At 45.7% G+C, this 18,996-nt stretch overlaps 1 non-coding gene across 1 annotated transcript; it reads right to left on the bottom strand.

Annotated features, from left to right (window-relative positions):
- Positions 1-18,053: 18,053 nt before the first annotated feature.
- Positions 18,054-18,145, bottom strand: trnar-ucg (transfer RNA arginine (anticodon UCG)). The gene is given in 2 exon segments: positions 18,054-18,089; positions 18,109-18,145. It is a non-coding gene; the product is annotated as a tRNA-Arg (tRNA).
- Positions 18,146-18,996: the final 851 nt, after the last annotated feature.

Raw genomic sequence — 18,996 nt, forward strand, 5'->3', positions numbered from 1 at the left:
GAAAGACAAATTCTGCCACTTGCGCCGCAAATGAAGCTGGCGTCCACTTTGGAGCTCCTGAAACCACATATTTTCATGGCAAACCTCTGCACAAAGCTGGTGTCCTGATTTGAATCGATTGCCAGCTCGAGTATAGCATCCACACCGCTAATGTACCTACACAAAAACCTTGGGGACCAAGGGGCAATCTCGCATGGTCAATTGACCGAACCTGCTCATCTTTGTGGGAGGAAACCGGATGACCTGGTTTGCTGAGATAACTTGCTTGGGTGAATGCAGCTTGAACAGCACTCCAGAAGTTTGGCACTATCCAGGAAAAAGCATCCCACTTCATTCGCTTCCCGTGGATAAAAAAACCACGACAGACACACAATGGCAGCAGTGTGCACCATCTACAAGATTCGCTCCAGCAACTGGCTCCTTTGCCAGTACGTTACAAACACACGACAACTGCAACCTAGAAGGACACGCGCAGCAGACACATCAGAATAACAACTCCACGTTGCAGGACACTGATATTTACTTATTGATTGTAGTTATTTATAAGTTGTTGTTGTTGCGTGTGTGTTTTTTAATCTCCTTTTTGTTCCAAAAGAAGCAAAATACTATTTGAAAAGCATGTTACTGTTTCGAACGCAACCACCGAACGATGTGTCAACCTTTGAGAAAGCCACTGGGGTTTGCATTTTCATCTCGAATCAGTGGTTTCCCTGGGAGCCGAGTAAACAGAAACAGAATGGAGAAATGGCAGAGAAGGAAACGTCAGTTCCAAAGCTGAAACACAACAATTAAATAGGAAAGTGTTTGGTACTGAATCCGACTCTGCGGGGAACTCGAACCTACATCATTCGTGAGGCTAATTTATCACTACCGAGAAATCGAACGCGCTGTCTATTGCGCCACAGAACCGCACATCAGAAATGTATTTTACAGGTAAGTTCAACAATCTCGTAGTTAAAACGTCGGGAACAGTTAAGAGGAACTTCATTGATTGCAAGTCATGTTGGGATATCTTATGTCTGTTGAAACAGCTTGGAAATACAGACCTTTGTGTCCTTTATCCAGGAAATCTGTCCATAGAATGATTGTCCCTCTCTCTCTTCCTCCTTCTCCTGTTCAGCTTGGAGTGTAATCCCGTAGGCTTGATCGTCGGGAGACACATTCTACTCTATCTGTCACAGGGCTGATCAGAACCTGTTCCCTGTTCCAGTAAAGCACCTGCACAGAATACAACAATAAGCAGGAAGAATGAAATCTGAAACAAAAACAGAAAGTGCAAAAAATGCTCAGCAGGTGAAGGAACACTTTTGATTCATGGAGATTTCTGTAAAACCAGCTCCTGAAGCACAGCACAGTTGCACAGTTTAAAGTTTCCATTCATCCACACTGGATGCTTTATTCCATGATTTTGAACAATTCAAATTGATAATAAAGGCGGGAATTACACACAGCCTTCATGAAACTCACGCGCTAAACATTGAAAGGTAACAGTGTTTAATCAAGGGATGGTTCTGTTTTGTTCATTTATTATTAATGGAGAATAGAAAAGTTGGAACAGTATGCAATCTGGGCAATATAACTGAACAAAGTGAAACACAATGGGGACTGGGCAGGATAAGCCGACCATGGGCAGTGTACAAAGTGAAGGTGCGACGTTGACTGTGTTGTCAGACGGAGCAGGGAGTCGTTGCAGAGTGAAGGTACATAGGAAAGTGGGAGTGCTAAATGCGTAATGATCACTGTACAAGTAGACGGTGAAATGCAGACTTCCGGCTGGATATTCAATGGGGTCTGAGATGGGTGAATAGACTGTAGCATCTTGGCGTGGTAAAGGTGCAATAGGGATGAGGAACGCTAAAGGTATACCCTTTAGTTTCTTTCATCTCTCCTCGGTCTTCGGACCAAAATACATCACTTCACACTTTCTTACATCAATTAAATTGCACCTGTCACGTGTCTGCACATTCCACCAGCCTGTCTGTATCTTCTTCAAGATTATCACTAGCCTTCTCACTAAAGTTCACAATATTTTCAAGTTTTGCACCACCGGCAAATTTTGAGGTTGAAATCTGTGCACCTTGATATAGGTCAGTAATATATATCAAGAAAAGCAAGTTTCTCTCTGTATGCCATGCCCAATCAGAAATAGGCAAAACTTTGTGTAATATATGCTTTAATAGGTTTGTACTAATAAGTAAACTATTGCAGAATGAAATTCTATCGATGCTAAAAAGAACAATGATTCCAAATGCCACTTGGTTCAAAAGAAAATACATACAGGTGCTAATACTTTCACTTAAAAAGCATAGCCTTGCTGATTTATCGGTATTTAAATGATGAATACAGAGGAAAGCAGCGTACTGATAGATTTCGAATTGATATGGCCAACACATTTACTATTTCGAAATTCATCCGTCCCAGTTCAATATAATGTGAACAATTCTTGTCTGTTGTGTCCCTCTCTGATGTCGAAACTTCAGTCTACCAGGGAATGCTGACATCTACTGGCCGCAATACAGCACTGCAGTAGAGCGGGAAAAATGCACATTAACTGTCTCTATTGCAGAGACACATCGATCAGGAATTAATGATGGGATGTCAGCATTATTTCCCATAGAGAATTCAATATTAATGTACTTTCCAATGTAGTCAGTATAACTTGGAATTTGCTATTACCTGAAGCAGTTGAGGCGACTAGCATCGATGTACTAAAGGGAATCTTGGTAATGAGACGATGGAGAATGAATTTCAGAGATAAGCAGATGATGTTACATTGAAGATTTTGAGTAGAGGATCGTGTGGAATCATGCACTAATTAGAATAAAAAGCCCAGTTTCAATTAGGTATCTTCCAGGTAGAATGTGCACAGACTTGCAAAGTCTTTCAGATATATTTACAATGAATATCACACACATATGTCACACCGGAGACAGAGCGATACAGAATGAGTCCAACACTCATACATCTAGAATCTTAGAGTGGATACAACAAAGAGAGGGAGACCATTCGGCCCTTAGTCTGTGCGCTGGTCTGTACAAGAACAATTCAGCTCATCCCTTTCCTAGTCCTTGTCTCATTACTCTACAAATCATTTCACTTCAGGTGCTGATCAAATTCCCCTTTGACAACCCTGATTTGATGCTCCGTCTGCCATACTCTCAGGCATTGCATTCCAGTCCTAAACACTCAGCACATTAAAACCCATCCTTCTCTCCTCTGGCAATGGGAACAATATTTTTTTCATCTATTCTTCTTAGACTGCACCCACAAACCCATCACCTCTGCCATCGCGAAGGACAGCGGCAGCAGATACATGGGAGCACGAGCGCTACAAGCAGAGCAGGAGACATATTAACAGAACAGAAGAAAAAAACATTTCCACAGCCGAAAAAACATTTACAACAACTGGGAAGCATTTTACACAACAGTAGAAATCAACTCTCAACAACAATTGAGACAGTTACATGGGTAAGATGGTCTGGAGGGATATGGGACAAACACGGGCAATTGGGAATAGTTCGCGGGCAAAAAACTGGGCGGCATGGACAAATTGGGCCGATGAGCCTGTTTCCATGCTGGAAACCTCGATATTATAGAGCACAGCAGGAAGCATATTAGTAGACAGTGAAACACCACACAACAATGAACATCTTTGAAAAAAAACAGCACCGTTTCACAGCAGGAAATATATTTATAAACATATTTACACGAGAAAACTCCTTTAAAACATCAGTGATCATTTCCGTGTCTTGCCGGATTCCCGGCACCTTTGTCTGTCGTTACACGTGTCCAAACAGTCTCTTTTGCTGCTGCTGTGCGTGTCTTTCTCTGTCCATTGTATTCGTGGTATTATGCATTAGAATTGTGTGGCCAGACTGAGCCTCCTGACACTGATGCCGGTGTAAAACAACAATGTAGAAATCAATATCTGATTGGCTACATTGATAGGCAGCAGGTGGGGCTTCATTTACTGTAGCAGAGTGGCGCAGCAGCAGTATGCTGGGCCTACAACTCAGAGGTCGCTGTACCGAAATCATTCTTTGCTATTTCCTCTTTACAACGGTAATCAACCCACTTGACTACAATTCTGCAACTTTTCCGTTGAATTTGTGGGCATTTTCATTGGTTCCTCTTTTCTGTTATAAGCCTCAAACTGCAGTTGATCACCTTGATATGCACAAAAGCTGTAGATGCTGTGAACATGCACCAGGATGTATTAGTGACCGAGGTAATAGAACATAGAACATAGAAAGCCACAGCACAAACAGGCCCTTCGGCCCACAAGTTGCGCCGATCACATCCCCACCTCTAGGCCTATCTATAGCCCTCAATCCCATTAAATCCCATGTACTCATCCAGAAGTCTCTTAAAAGACCCCAACGAGTTTGCCTCCACCACCACCGACGTCAGCCGATTCCACTCACCCACCACCCTCTGAGTGAAAAACTTACCCCTGACATCTCCTCTGTACCTACCCCCCAGCACCTTAAACCTGTGTCCTCTCGTAGCAACCATTTCAGCCCTTGGAAATAGCCTCTGAGAGTCTACCCTATCCAGACCTCTCAACATCTTGTAAACCTCTATCAGGTCACCTCTCATCCTTCGTCTCTCCAGGGAGAAGAGACCAAACTCCCTCAACCTATCCTCATAAGGCATGCCCCCCAATCCAGGCAACATCCTTGTAAATCTCCTCTGCACCCTTTCAATGGCTTCAACATCTTTCCTGTAATGAGGTGACCAGAACTGCGCGCAGTACTCCAAGTGGGGTCTAACCAGGGTCCTATAAAGCTGCAGCATTATCTCCCGACTCCTAAACTCAATCCCTCGATTAATGAAGGCCAGTACGCCGAACGCCTTCTTGACCGCATCCTCCACCTGCGAGGCCGATTTAAGAGTCCTGTGGACCCGGACCCCAAGGTCCTTCTGATCCTCTACACTGCTAAGAATGGTACCCTTCATATTATACTGTTGCTTCATCCCATTGGATCTGCCAGAATGGATCACCACACACTTATCCGGGTTGAAGTCCATCTGCCACTTCTCCGCCCAGTCTTGCATTCTATCTATGTCTCGCTGCAACTTCTGACATCCCTCCAAACTATCCACAACACCACCTACCTTGGTGTCGTCAGCAAACTTACCAACCCATCCCTCCACTTCCTCATCCAGGTCATTTATGAAAATGACAAACAGCAAGGGTCCCAGAACAGATCCCTGGGGCACTCCACAGGTCACTGACCTCCATGCAGAGAAAGACCCCTCCACAGCCACTCTCTGCCTTCTGCAGGCAAGCCAGTTCTGGATCCACAAGGCAACAGCCCCTTGGATCCCATGCCCTCTCACTTTCTCAAGAAGTCTTGCATGGGGGACCTTATCGAACGCCTTGCTGAAGTCCATATAGACCACATCCACCGCTCTTCCTTCGTCAATGTGTTTGGTCACATTTTCAAAGAACTCAACCAGGCTCGTAAGGCACGACCTGCCCTTGACAAAGCCGTGCTGACTACTTTTGATCATACTAAACTTCTCTAGATGATCATAAATCCTGTCTCTCAGGATCCTCTCCATCAACTTACCAACCGCTGAGGTTAGACTCACCGGTCGGTAATTTCCCGGGCTGTCCCTGTTCCCTTTCTTGAATATAGGGACCACATCTGCAATCCTCCAATCCTCCGGAACCTCTCCCGTCTCCATCGACGATGCAAAGATCATCGCCAAAGGCTCCGCAATCTCCTCCCTCGCCTCCCACAGTAACCTGGGGTACATCCCATCCGGTCCCGGCGACTTACCAACCTTGATGCCATTCAATAGTTCCAACACATCCTCTTTCTTTATGTCCACATGCTCGATCCTTTCTGTCCACCGCAAACCAGCAGTACAACCACCCAGATCCCTTTCCACCGTGAATACCGAGGTAAAGTATTCATTAAGCAGCTCCGCCATTTCTAACGGTTCCGCACAAACTTTTCCCCCTTCACCTTTTAAGGGTCCTATGCCTTCACATCTCATCCTTTTACTCTTGACATATTTGTAGAAAGCCTTGGGATTCTCCTTAATCTTACCCGCCAAGGCCTTCTCATGACCCCTTCTCGCTCTCCTAATTTCCTTCTTAAGCTCCTTCCTACATCCCGTATACTCCTCTAAATCCTTAACACCTCCTCGCTCTCTGAACCTTCTGTACGCCTCTCTTTTCTTATTCACCAGGTTCATCACAACCTTCGTGCACCACGGTTCCCGTACCCTACCAACACCCCCCTGTCTCATCGGAACGTTGTCATGCAGAGCTCCAGACAAACATTCCTTGAAAATCCTCCACTTTCCTTCGGTACTTTTCCCCAAGAATGCCTCCTTCCAATTTACCCGTCTAATTTCCTCCCTGATGACACTGTATTTCCCTTTACTCCAGAGAAACACTTTCCTAGCCTGCCTGATCCTATCTCTTTCCAATGCTATCGTGAAGGAGATAGAATTATGATCGCTATCCCCAAGATGCTCACCCACCGAGAGATCCTCCACCTGTCCAGGTTCATTAGCCAGCACCAGATCAAGTACAGCCTCTCCTCTAGTAGGCTTATCCACATACTGTGTCAGGAAACTCTCCTGGACACACCTAACAAACTCCTCTCCATCCAAACCCCTAGCCCTAGGGATATTCCAATCTATGTTTGGGAAATTAAAATCTCCCATCACGACAACTCTGTTATTCCTACATCTCTCCAGGATCTGTTTCCCCATCTGCTCCTCAACATCTCTGTTACTATTGGGCGGCCTATAGAAAACACCCAGCAACGTTACCGACCCCTTCCTGTTCCTAACCTCCACCCACAGAGACTCCGTAGTCAATCCCTCCACGGCGTCCACCTTCTCTACAGCCGTGACACTATCCCTGATCAACAGTGCCATTCCCCCCCCTCTCTTGCCTCCCTCCCTGTCTTTCCTGAAACATCTAAAACCCGGCACCTGAAGCACCCAGTCCTGTCCCTGAGACATCCAAGTCTCCGTAATGGCCACCACATCACAATTCGAAGCAGCAATCCACGCTCTAAGCTCATCCACTTTATTCACTACACTCCTGGCATTAAAATAGACACATCTCAGACCTTCAGCCTGAGCACTTCCCTTCTCCATCACTCGTCTAACCTCCCTCTTACCCTGTTTACATTCCTTATCTATTTGCGAGCTAACCTCCTCGCTCTCAGTCCCCTCATTTCGATTCCCTCCCCCCAACCTTTCTAGTTTAAAGTCTCTCCAGTAGCCTTAGCCAACCTTCCCGCCAGGATATTGGTCCCCCTGGGATTCAAGTGCCACCCGTCTTTTTTAAACAGGTCACACCTGCCCCTAAAGAGGTCCCAATGATCCAAGTACCCAAATCCTTGTCCCTTGCTCCAGTCCCTCAGCCACGCATTCATTCTCCACCGATTCCTGTTCTCACTCTCCCGCGGCACAGGCAGCAATCCCGAGATTACTACCTTTGCATTCCTCTTTCTCAGCTGTCTACCTAACTCCCTATATTCTCTTTTCATGACCCCTTCCCTCTTCCTACCTATGTCAGCAGTACCTATATGCATCACGACCTTCAGCTCCTCTCTCTCCCCCTTCAGGATTTCTGGGACTCGACCAGAGACATCCCGGACCCCTGCACCAGGGAGGCAAACCACCATCCGAGAGTCCCGTCTGTGTCCGCAAAAACGCCTATCTGACCCCCTCACCGTAGAGTCCCCAATTAGCACTACCCTCCTTTCCTTACCCTTTTGCACTACTGGGCCAGGCTCAGCTCCAGAGACACTGCCACCGCTGCTTCCCCCAGGTGGGCTGTCCACCCCAGTAGTACTCAGACAGGAGTACTTATTATTAAGGGGCACATCCACCGGGGTGCTCACCATCAACCGAGCTTTCTCCTTCCTCACTGTTACCCAGTTACCCTCCTCCCGTGGTCCCGGTGTGACCACCTGCCGATAGCTCCTGTCAATGACCTCCTCACTATCCCTAACCCAGCGAAGGTCCTCGAGCTGCAATTCCAGTTCCCTAACATGGTCCCTTAGGAACCGCAGCTCAACACACCCAGCACAGATATGGTCGTCCGGGAGGCTAGGAGCCTCCAGGACCTCCCACATCCTACATTGGGAACAACATACTGGCCTCACACTCATAATTGCCCCTTTAAACACACAGGGAAAAAAAAGTGAATGAAAATTTTAAACTTACCTTTCCTCCTCCTGTTTTCTCCAAAGCCCTGCTCTCACTGGGTCTTTTTTTTTAGGTTAGAGGAGGAGGGAGGGTGGGATACTCTACAAGTGTAGAGTATCGGGATTCCTCTCTGTTCCAATTTATTGGGGAAAAAAAAAATCTCTCTCTCCCAGACCTCCCTGCGCGACCACTTCCGGGTTTAGATATTTTTAAAGAAAAAACCCGCGAAAAAGTAAGTTAAGAAATAACAGCGCTTACCCGCAGCACTCCTCTCGCGAATCTCTCCCTCTCTGCTGCACTTCCAAGACGCAATGAGGCCGATTCAGTGAGGTGAGTAACTTTTTTTAAAAAAAATCTCTCTCTCCCAGACCTCCCTGCGCGACCACTTCCGGGTTTAGATATTTTTAAAGAGAAAACCCGCGAAAAAGTAAGTTAAAAAATAACAGCGCTTACCCGCAGCACTCCTCTCGTGAATCTCTCCCTCTCTGCTGCACTTCCAAGACGCAATGAGGCCGATTCAGTGAGGTGAGTAACTTTTTTTTTAAAAGAAATCTCTCTCTCCCAGACCTCCCTGCGCAACCACTTCCGGGTTTAGATATTTTTAAAGAAAAAACCCGCGAAAAAGTAAGTTCAAAAATAACAGCGCTTACCCGCAGCACTCCTCTCGCGAATCTCTCCCTCTCTGCTGCACTTCCAAGACGCAATGAGGCCGATTCAGTGAGGTGAGTAACTTTTTTTAAAAAAAATCTCTCTCTCCCAGACCTCCCTGCGCGACCACTTCCGGGTTTAGATATTTTTAAAGAAAAAACCCGCGAAAAAGTAAGTTAAAAAATAACAGCGCTTACCCGCAGCACTCCTCTCGCGAATCTCTCCCTCTCTGCTGCACTTCCAAGACGCAATGAGGCCGATTCAGTGAGGTGAGTAACTTTTTTAAAAAAAAAATCTCTCTCTCCCAGACCTCCCTGCGCGACCACTTCCGGGTTTAGATATTTTTAAAGAAAAAACCCGCGAAAAAGTAAGTTAAAAAATAACAGCGCTTACCCGCTGCACTCCTCTCCCGAATCTCTCCCTCTCTGCTGCACTTCCAAGACGCAATGACGTAATGGTGCACGGGGCGCAATTTCAGAATTTGTATATAATTTGAAACGTGGAAACATTGTGAACTGTGAGGAGGATGGTGTAAAAGTTCAAAAAGGACGGGGACAAGTTCCAGATGAAATTCGAAGCTGAGAATTGTGAAGTGATTCATTCTGTTAGGAAGATTAGAGAGGCAATGAAAAGTAAAAGGAAAACAGTTCCAAAGTATCTAATCTATTTCACTCGTGAGGTAACTCTACATGAGGTGCAACAGTACAACTCTAAAATAACAGCAAATTACTGTGGATGCGGTCATCTGAAACCAAAAGAGAAAATTATGGAAACAATCTGCAGGTCTGGCAGCAACTCTAAGGAGTGAAATGAGCTGATGTTACGAGTCCAGATGACCCTTTGACAAAGGGTCATCTGGACTGCTTTACTGCTAGCTGCTAACTTCCTTAAAGTCAATAATAATCCATTCAAAATATCAGCATATGTGTTTTACAATCATAATTACTCATTTGGATCAATTACTGCATCTCATATGGCTTCTTGTTAGCTCATAAATGCATTTAAAAGTCATTTAACTGAATGCTGTTACTTTTATCAGTGGCTTAATGCCGACTGGTTTAAAAACCTTACCACCCCATCAGTGGTTCCACTTACAGATATTAATGTCATGAGACGTCTGGACAGAGTGGTTCGGGACAAACATATCCCACTCGTGGAATGATGAACAATGAGAGAGAACAGATTGAGCATCATGGCCAAAGGAAGGAATAGGAACACGAGGAAAATATTTTTCACACAGCGTGTGCTTAATGTGTGGAATGCATTGCCGGAGAGTGTGGTGGATACAGATTCAATTGAAATGTTCTAAAGGGATTAGACTGTTCTATAAAAAGGAAGAATGTGCAGTGTAACAGGGAGAAGGCAGAGGTGTTCATTTTCTGTCACAACTTCTCACATAATTTCTCATTCATCATTCATCGATTATGAACTGTTCTCTTGTCGTTTCTAAACAAGGAGAAGTGCAGCAATGATTATATGAAAAGAGACTTGGTGGCCTAAGGCTAACGGTAGAGTTAAAAAAACAACAAATATGTGTCTAAAAGGTGGTCAGGATGACACAGAAACGAAATCTGAAATGAAAACAGAAAATACGAGAAACCTCAGCAGGTCTGGCAGTATCTCTGGAGAGCGAAACAGAGTTTCGATCGGCACAACATCGTGGACCGAAGGGCCTGTTCTGTGCTGTACTTTTCTATGAATGCTTCCAGTCCGTATGACTCTTCTTCAGATATCAAGAGAGATTGAAATGTGACGGATTTTAAAATGTTGAAGAGAATTCGGAGCACAATCGATATAATTCATTAAAGCAATTAGAAGAGCAAAGGGCACATTTGTTTTTATTGCAAGTGGATTGGGGTAGATGAAGAAAGGTGTCTTGCTGCAATTGTGCAGGATTTTATTGAGACCACATTTGCAATACTGTGTACAGTTATTGTCTCCACATTTGAGAAAGGACATACTTGCATTGGAGGCGGTACAGAGAAGGTTCACTAGATTGCCCCTGGAAATGAGGAGGTTGTTCTGTGATGAGAGGCTGAGTGAATCAGTCTGAGAGACCCTGAAGCTCAGAACAATGTGTAAATGCTGAGTGAATGCTTCCATTGCTGTCCTCTGGGCAGACGGATGGCGGATAAAATTTACGTAAAGTTATGTTAAAGTAGAGTTTATTTATTATTCGCAAGTAAGGCTTGTATAATACTGCAATGAAGTTACAGTGAAATTTCCCCCGTCACCACATTCTGGCACACTCTCGCTGTGTGGTTCTCTCTCTGTGACTCTCTGTGGCTCTCTCTCTCTCTCTCTGACTCTCTCTCTGACTCTCTCTCTCTCTGACTCTCTCTCTCTCTCTCGCTCTGCCTCTCTCTCTCTCTCTCTGACTCTCAGCTTTTCACGTTCTCTCCCTCTCTCGTTGACAACTGCACACTTTTTGGTTGTGTTTGACAGAGGCTGTGCAGGAGGCTCACCAGTTGCAGTGACTCACGGGCCGGGCTAATGGGTTCTTGATGGTGCAGCCCATCAGGATTGACACCCATCTGGGCATCTTCTCCTCGCTCACCAACTGGACACAGCTCGGCTGTGCCAAACTGATGCGCGTTATCACACACGAGGCTTGAGATGCTCAGGAAATAAAGGCTTTTATTTACTGTTACAACGAAGCTACTAAGTATAGTACACGATCCAAGACTGAGGGGTCCCAGACAGAGCAGTGATCTTTATACCTCTCCCAGGAGGCGGAGCCCGACTGGGATGTACCATAATAACTATAATACAAGGTGTAACAGCCCAACCCTAACCCCAACAGCAACAAGCAGAACAACCCATCCCTAACCCCAACAGCAACATATATACATACTTGTAGTACTGGCCAGACCCTGGCTCAGTACTATCTAGTGGCAACCAACGATGGTTCACCACACAAACCTCGCGGCACCTTCGGCTTCTAAGCCAAGAGAGTTTCCACCGGCCGGCCTCATACTCTGAACTGTCCCTGTCCCCAACTGGGACACAACACATCCCTCAATATACTCACCCAGCATTAACAACATGGCTCTGCGATTTACTGTCTGAGAGAGAGGGGGGGGGGGACAGAGAGAGAGGGGGGGGCTGGTGCACAGAGAGAGAGGGGGCAGAGAGGGGGGTATGCCGAGCGAGAGGGGGGCATGCCGAGAGAGGAGGCATAGAGAGAAATAGGGGGCATAGAGAGAGAGAGAGGGGGACATGCAGAGAGAGGCCGGCAGAGAGAGAGGGAGGTAAAAAGGGGACAGAGAGAGAGGGGGGGCGGTGGCAGCGAGAGAGAGGGGGCAGAGAGAGAGGGGGCAGAGAGGGAGATGTGGCAGAGGGAGAAAGTGCGATGCAGAGAGACAAGAGGGCAGAGAGTTAGAGGGGGCAGAGAGAGAGAGCGGGGCCGAGAAACAGAAAGGGGCAGAGAGTTAGAGAGCGGAGGCAGGGAGAGAGACAGAGACTGTGAGGTTCTTCAGCAAATTGACAAAGAAAGGGACATGGTTTTGGAGGGGTTGGAAGGCTTGCGTGGACAAGTCTCAAAGTCTTGATGATTGTGTCCCCAGATGCTGTGGGAGGCAAGGGAGGAGATTACAGGGTCTCTGCGAGATATTAAGAGGTTAACATCGCATGCAGCTAAGAGCTTTTGCAAAAAGCGGCTAAACCAGCAGTTTGGGTAAATGACAAGCTTAAGACATTGATTGCAAGAGGTTTCCAGTACAGGAGCAGGAATGTGTTGTTGCAATTATACAGGGCCTTGGTGAGCCCACACCTAGAATATTGTGTGCAGTTTTGGTCTCCTTTTCTGAGGAAGGGTCTTCCTGTTCTCGAGCGAGTGCAGTGAAAGCTTACCAGGTTGATTCCAGGGATGACGGGACTGATGCATGAGGGGAGAGTGACTAGGTTAGGATTGCTTTCGCCGGAGTTCAGACGAATGAGGTGGGATCTCATAGAGACTTATAAAATTCGAACAGGACTAGACAGGATAGATGCAGGTAGAATTTCTCCGATGGTTGGGGGGTCCAGAAACAGGGGTCACAGTCTGAGGATTCAGGGAAGACTATTTAGGACGGAGGTGAGGAGACATTTCTTCACCCAAAGAGTAGTGCGCCTGTGGATTTCATTACCATAGGAAGTAGTTGATGCCAAAATATTGAATGCATTCAAGAGGCGGCCAGAGACAGCACTTGGGGCGAATGGGATCAGAGGTTATGGGAAAAAGCGGGATTAGGTTATTGATTTGGAGGTTTAGCCATGATCGCAATGAATGGCAAAGCAGGTTCTAAGGGCCAATTGGCCTCTTCCTTCCCCTATCGTCTATGTTTCTATGAAGCCCCCAAAGCGAGAATCACACCACGAGACCAACGGGCCGGTGACATGCAAGCATCTGAGCCTATCAAAATATGTTCCAGTCAAAGCAGACTCGCTGTCTTTGCAGACCATGATAGAGTAATAGAAAATTGAATAAAACACAGCAGATTCACGGGGAAATGTGATTCTCTTTGTCTTACACCCTGAGTATTGAACCAAAAGTTCAATGTTGGGATTGTAGTTTCTCTCAGCGAAAGGAACTCCAATCACATCAGTTCAGAGATTGTCGTGAAGAACCGGCAAGAAACAAAATGTGGAAAAACACAGCTAAGTGTGTTCAAATGCAGAGAGGCAATGTATGAAACGTTCCATAGATTAATGATGAAAGTGGGTTTTGCACCCACCCGTGCAGAATACAATCGATGCACAGACCATCGCCAAAACCACTCAACCGTCTCGTCAACGACAGAGAAACTTGTAAACCGTCTCCTTCCATTTGATTGTGTATCCATGAAGAGTTGGGGAAGAAGGTCTCCCTCACCAACGCTCCTGGATGTCCAGCCAGATGGAACAAACAGAAGAAATTTCCATTCCATCAGGTCAGGGAATGTTGGGAATGGAGCGGTGTGAAACATTCCCAGACAATGTCCCACATTGTTCCTCTCAGCGTGAAAACTCACCGCGGAAAGACTGAAACTGGCACCAATTTGATCACATCATGATTCGCATCACTCACACTTTAACCATGAGGCCACTGATGAAGCCAAGATGACTTCGAAGTTCTACTAAAATGCCAACTGAACTCACTGACTGGCAGAATGACATTACACATGGGACTGGTGAGTCACAACCACAGGCCGACTTGGCCAGTGGTGAAAACAGATATCACTGCTTCTGACCTTCACCAGAACAGACAGTGAAATAAAACATTGCTCACTAACATCTCTGATGTGTCGAGAAAAGTTAGTTGATAAACAATTGCGTTGTGAAAATATCGTTGCTAAACTTTGGGATACATTGAAAATTTGTTTTCAGTGGTTGGGTTGCAGTGGGTGGCTCGTTGGTCTTGGGGTATGATTCTTGCTTTGGGCGTAGCATGAAAATGCGAGAGGTCCCGGGTTCAAATCCCAGACGAGCCCCGACATTTTTTTTAAGATAATTCTTTGCAATGAAGACGGCGACAATGAGCGAAAGCCGAAGCAATGTTGAGCTCCCGAGAACTCATTGCAGAGAAAATATCTCTGCAGTCTCGAAAAACAACCATACAGTTTGACAGAACTGTGAATCCCACGGTCTGATTTTATATTTTCCATGTTTTAGTTTAATTCCGGTGCTCTGAGTGAACCGTGAGTATTGGTGCGTTTCAGCAGTCCTGTTGAGGGGAAATCAGGCGACGGACACACGAACAGAGGAAACAAGGGCACAAGAAGGCCATTTGGCCCCACAAGACTGCCCCGCCATTCACTAAGATCATGGCTGATTTGTTTATGTTTCGATTTCCACATTTCCATCTGTCCCCGTTAACCTGTGATTCTGTTGCCAAATAGGAATCATTTACCTCCGGCTTAAAAATATTCAATATCCCCGCCTCCACCGCCTTCTGAGGCAGAGTTCCAAAGTCGCGCAACGCTCCGAGAGAACAGGATTCGCCGTCCGAAAAGAGGAAGCTCAGTTTTCTTTAAGTGCCCGCTGTTCTGCATTCACTCACAAGAAGATACATCATTTCTCCGTGCAATTGTGAAGATCATTCAAGATCTGATGTGCTTTGAACAAGGTACCTCCTACTCGGAGTATCCCCGTTGCAAAGATGCCCAAACAGGAAGTTGTTTCCTCTTCGCAATCTGGTAAATCTCCTCTGCATTGTCGAACTATTCAAGTTATCAAACTGGCAATCACGTCTGGACCGTTTGCAACGCATTTACATCCTTCATTCGATATTCATACCAAAACTTCAGACAATATTCGAGATACTTCACTGAAGCATAACATGATTTTCTTACATGGCCAAATGCTTGTAACAAAGCAAACATTCCATTGACCTTTTTTATTACTTGTTGTACATGCATTCTAAATATTTGTGACTCGTACACTCGAACAACGGGATCCCTTTGCATCTGGGGAAGTTTGCAGCCCTTCTAGAATTGACTAATAATCTGATTTTCTTCTGTTCCTGACGAAGTGAATAACTTCACATTATATTCCAGTTGCCAGGTTTCTACACATGCACCAAACCTGCCTATAACTATCTCCAAGCTCCTTACGTCCTCTCCTCTCCACAAGTTACTTTACGACATATATTGTGTCTTCTGCAAATTTTGCTGCCGTGCTTTCAGCTGTGGGCTGCGATAGCTGAGCTTCTGTGGAGATGACAATTCCCAGACACAAAGTCTCCGATTATTTTTCCTGTGCTGTAACTATTCTGTGTGTATGGATGTGAAAACCATTATTTCTCCCTTGGTGTGTGATGCAGGAACTGAGAGTGGAATTCATTGTCTATCTGTCAGTCTATGTGGGTGTTTATGAGTGAATGATGCACTCTGTATCACTCTGTCTTTTATTCACACTGTGATTGCGGATTTATTGTTTGTCTCCCAGTCTCTGAGCCACTTTGTAGATCTGGGATAATTCAATAAATAATATACCTAAATGAAACTGGGACCATTTTTTTCCAATTGATCAACTGCTCGACACGCTCCTCCACCCAAAATATTTCATCTTTTTGTCTCAAATCCATTCACCTTTCAACACTTACCCAGCTTTCCATTAAATACAGCTGTGCTAACCGTCTCCAAACGTAGAATCCCGACCGAGCAGAAGAAGGCCATTTGGCGCATTGAGTCTGTACCGACCACATTCCCACCCAGGCCATGGTGCTGTAACCCTAATTTACCTTGATGATCCCCCTGACACGAGGGTCAACTTAACATGGCCAATCAACCTTGACCGCATGCCTTTGGGTTGCGGGAGTACACCCACGCAGATATGGGGAGAACGTGCAAACTGCATACAGTGAACCGAGGCCGGAACTGAACCTGGGACCCTGGCGCTGTGGCAGGAGTGCTAACCACTGTGCCACCGTGCCGCCCAAAATTCTTCCCAGTTTGTTGGCAAATTTCCTGTCTCGTATCCTTCTGTATCTTTGGTGGGACAACCGAAATTTAAATCGAGTGATCGTTTCTTCTTGTATTCTGCAGTGATATATTCACTGCAGGAATTCTTGTGAGCTCAAACCTGCTCCCGATTTAATAAACGGTGGATTGGCTTGTCCGGCATTTTGAACCCGGGACCTCTAGCATGCCAGTCCTACCCCAAGCGAGAATCATGCCCCAAGACGAACGAGCCGATAGCAAATTGCAAATGCTGCCAACTCAATGATAATTTAAGAGTAATTTCTATCGTGGATTTAATAATTAAATTACGAGGTCTATCCTATCACACCCCGGCATTAATTATTCATATTGACCTATTCCTCCAACACCCTCACTTGATGTGAATGTCTTCCTTCTTTTGAAGTTCTGAGTTGCGGCCGGTAGAGGTCAGCACATTCAGGTAGAGCGAAGCTCACAGACCAGAGAGGGACAAACAAACAAGAATTGTTCAAATTCTATTGGGAGTGGGAAACTTTAACAATACGAATGTTGGACGTGGTTTTTTCTGATAGGTATTTTGTAACAAGCAGTTATAATCGTTGTCTGTCCCTCGATTCGAGGATGACATCCATTCAGGGCCGTGATTTTCTGCTATGGGTCTTCATGTGAGTGAACAGGCCCATTCTCGGCCCACAGAGCATTCTTCTCTGCTACTTTCTTCTCTGCCGCCATTTTGCCTCATAAAAGCATGCTGCAGATTGGGGGATATGTTTCGCCCATTTTCAAGCTCCTCCCAGTCATCGGCATGAATGCTACCTCGCTTCAATCTGGAGGATGTCAGGGAAGAATTACTGATGGAATTTCCCTCACACTCTTAGGATGCGCTGATACACTGGTCCGATGTACATCATTGCACTAAAACTACCAACCATCAATGGCATGTGTGAGTGAGATACATTCTTATCTGCCCTTCCCTGATCCCATTTGATCGAAATGATTTTTTTCCAAATCTTTCACTAATTTAAATTCCAGAATCAGGCCATTCCTCAGCCTTGTTGTTAGTGGAGAAGAAGGGTCCAGTTTCTCAGTCCGTTACCAGGCCATTCTCTTTCCACTCAATGATTCTTCTTTTTATGGGCTGTTGGTGTCGCCTGCAGGACCAGCATTTGTTGCCCTTCCCGAATTGCCCTTCAACTGAGAATGGCTTGTTTGACCATTTCAGAGGTCGAGTAAGAGTCACCCTCTTACTCTCGAGTCACATGTAGGCCAGACCAGTTAAGGAGGCCAGACTTATTTACCTGTACTGCTTCGGTGAACCAGACTATATTTTACAACAATCGACCGTAGTTTCAAGGCCGCCATTACTGAGACCAGCTTTCAATTCCAGATTGATTAAATAGTGAATTTAAATCATCAGCTGCCGTGGTGGGATTTACTCCGTGTCCCCAAAGATTAGTGCGAGCCTCTGGATTACCAGCCCCATCACCTTTCATCCCTGTAAACCGCAACAGTTCACTCAGCTCATTATTAAACCTCTTCCTGAGGAGATTAGATTTTCCTCCACAGAATTTTATGAAACCATTTGCTGCAAACCCTGTTGCTCCATTCGGGAGCAACAATAATTTATTGAGACCACACAAAAAAGATTGATCTCTTGGGTGGAGAATAAAATAAAGAGATGAGAAAATTTAATGAACAGAACAACAAGGAAATACATTCTGAGAAAGCGCCCTGCAGTGTGTGCAAGAAAATGCAGAGCTTTCAGCTGAAGAAGGAAATCTCGGTTTGCCGGGAGTTCTCCCAGATTTCTGCATAAAACGACCGCGACAGGACTCGAACCTGCAATCTTCTGATATCACCACCCCCAGCATTACCGAAGTCAGACGCCTTATCCATTAGGCCACGCGGTCAACAGACGCAATACAGCATCAAATGTTAGCTCCATGTGAATAGCTGCCGTGATTATATTTATTTTCAGTTGCGTTTTTGGATGCTTCTCTTATTCGCAGATGCCAACAAATTGAAGGGGAATCCCCAGAGTTTGTAAACGGCCGGAAACTAAAGTCCACTTCTAACATTCTTGTGTGACTGTCATGTGTGGAGTTTGCACGTTCTCCCCGTGTCTGCGTGTGTTTCCTTCGGGTGCTTCGGTATCCTCCCATCTCCAACGATGTGCCGATTAGGTAGATTGACAAGGCAAAATTGACACTTATTGTCAGGGGGATTAGCAGGGTAATTACGTGAGATTACAGGGAGGGATTCTCTGTCGGGGAGTCGGTGCAGAATGTCTGGGCCGAATGGCCTCCTTCCGCACTGTCGGGATCCTATGCCTCCTCCACATCCTGTCTTAAATCTTTAATACCTGTCCCTGAATACTTCTGCTCGCAGCTCATGCAGCAACTTCCCCCTGTGTGCCTTAGTTCAATATGTTATAGTATTTTACACCTCTCGTACAGCACCACTCAATCCCGTTTGCTGCAAAGAGATAAACTCCGAATAATCCAGCATTACCATGTAGCTATAATCCCTCATCGCTGGATCCAAAACAGTAAATGTCGTTTCCCCCCTCAGAAGGACCCTCACGCACTTTCTAAAGTGTGCTTACCGGGTCTGGGTGCAATCCAATAACAGTTGCAGTTAATCGGAACTTCATAAAGATTGAGCATAACTTCCCTGCTTTTATACTCAGTGCCTCGACTTACGAAGCCAATGATCCAATCCGCCTTCCTGACGACGCTCTCAGAATGGCCTCTCTCCATCA

This window comes from Mustelus asterias, unplaced genomic scaffold (assembly GCF_964213995.1).
Source record: "Mustelus asterias unplaced genomic scaffold, sMusAst1.hap1.1 HAP1_SCAFFOLD_35, whole genome shotgun sequence".
NCBI classification, from domain to species: Eukaryota; Metazoa; Chordata; class Chondrichthyes; order Carcharhiniformes; family Triakidae; genus Mustelus; species Mustelus asterias.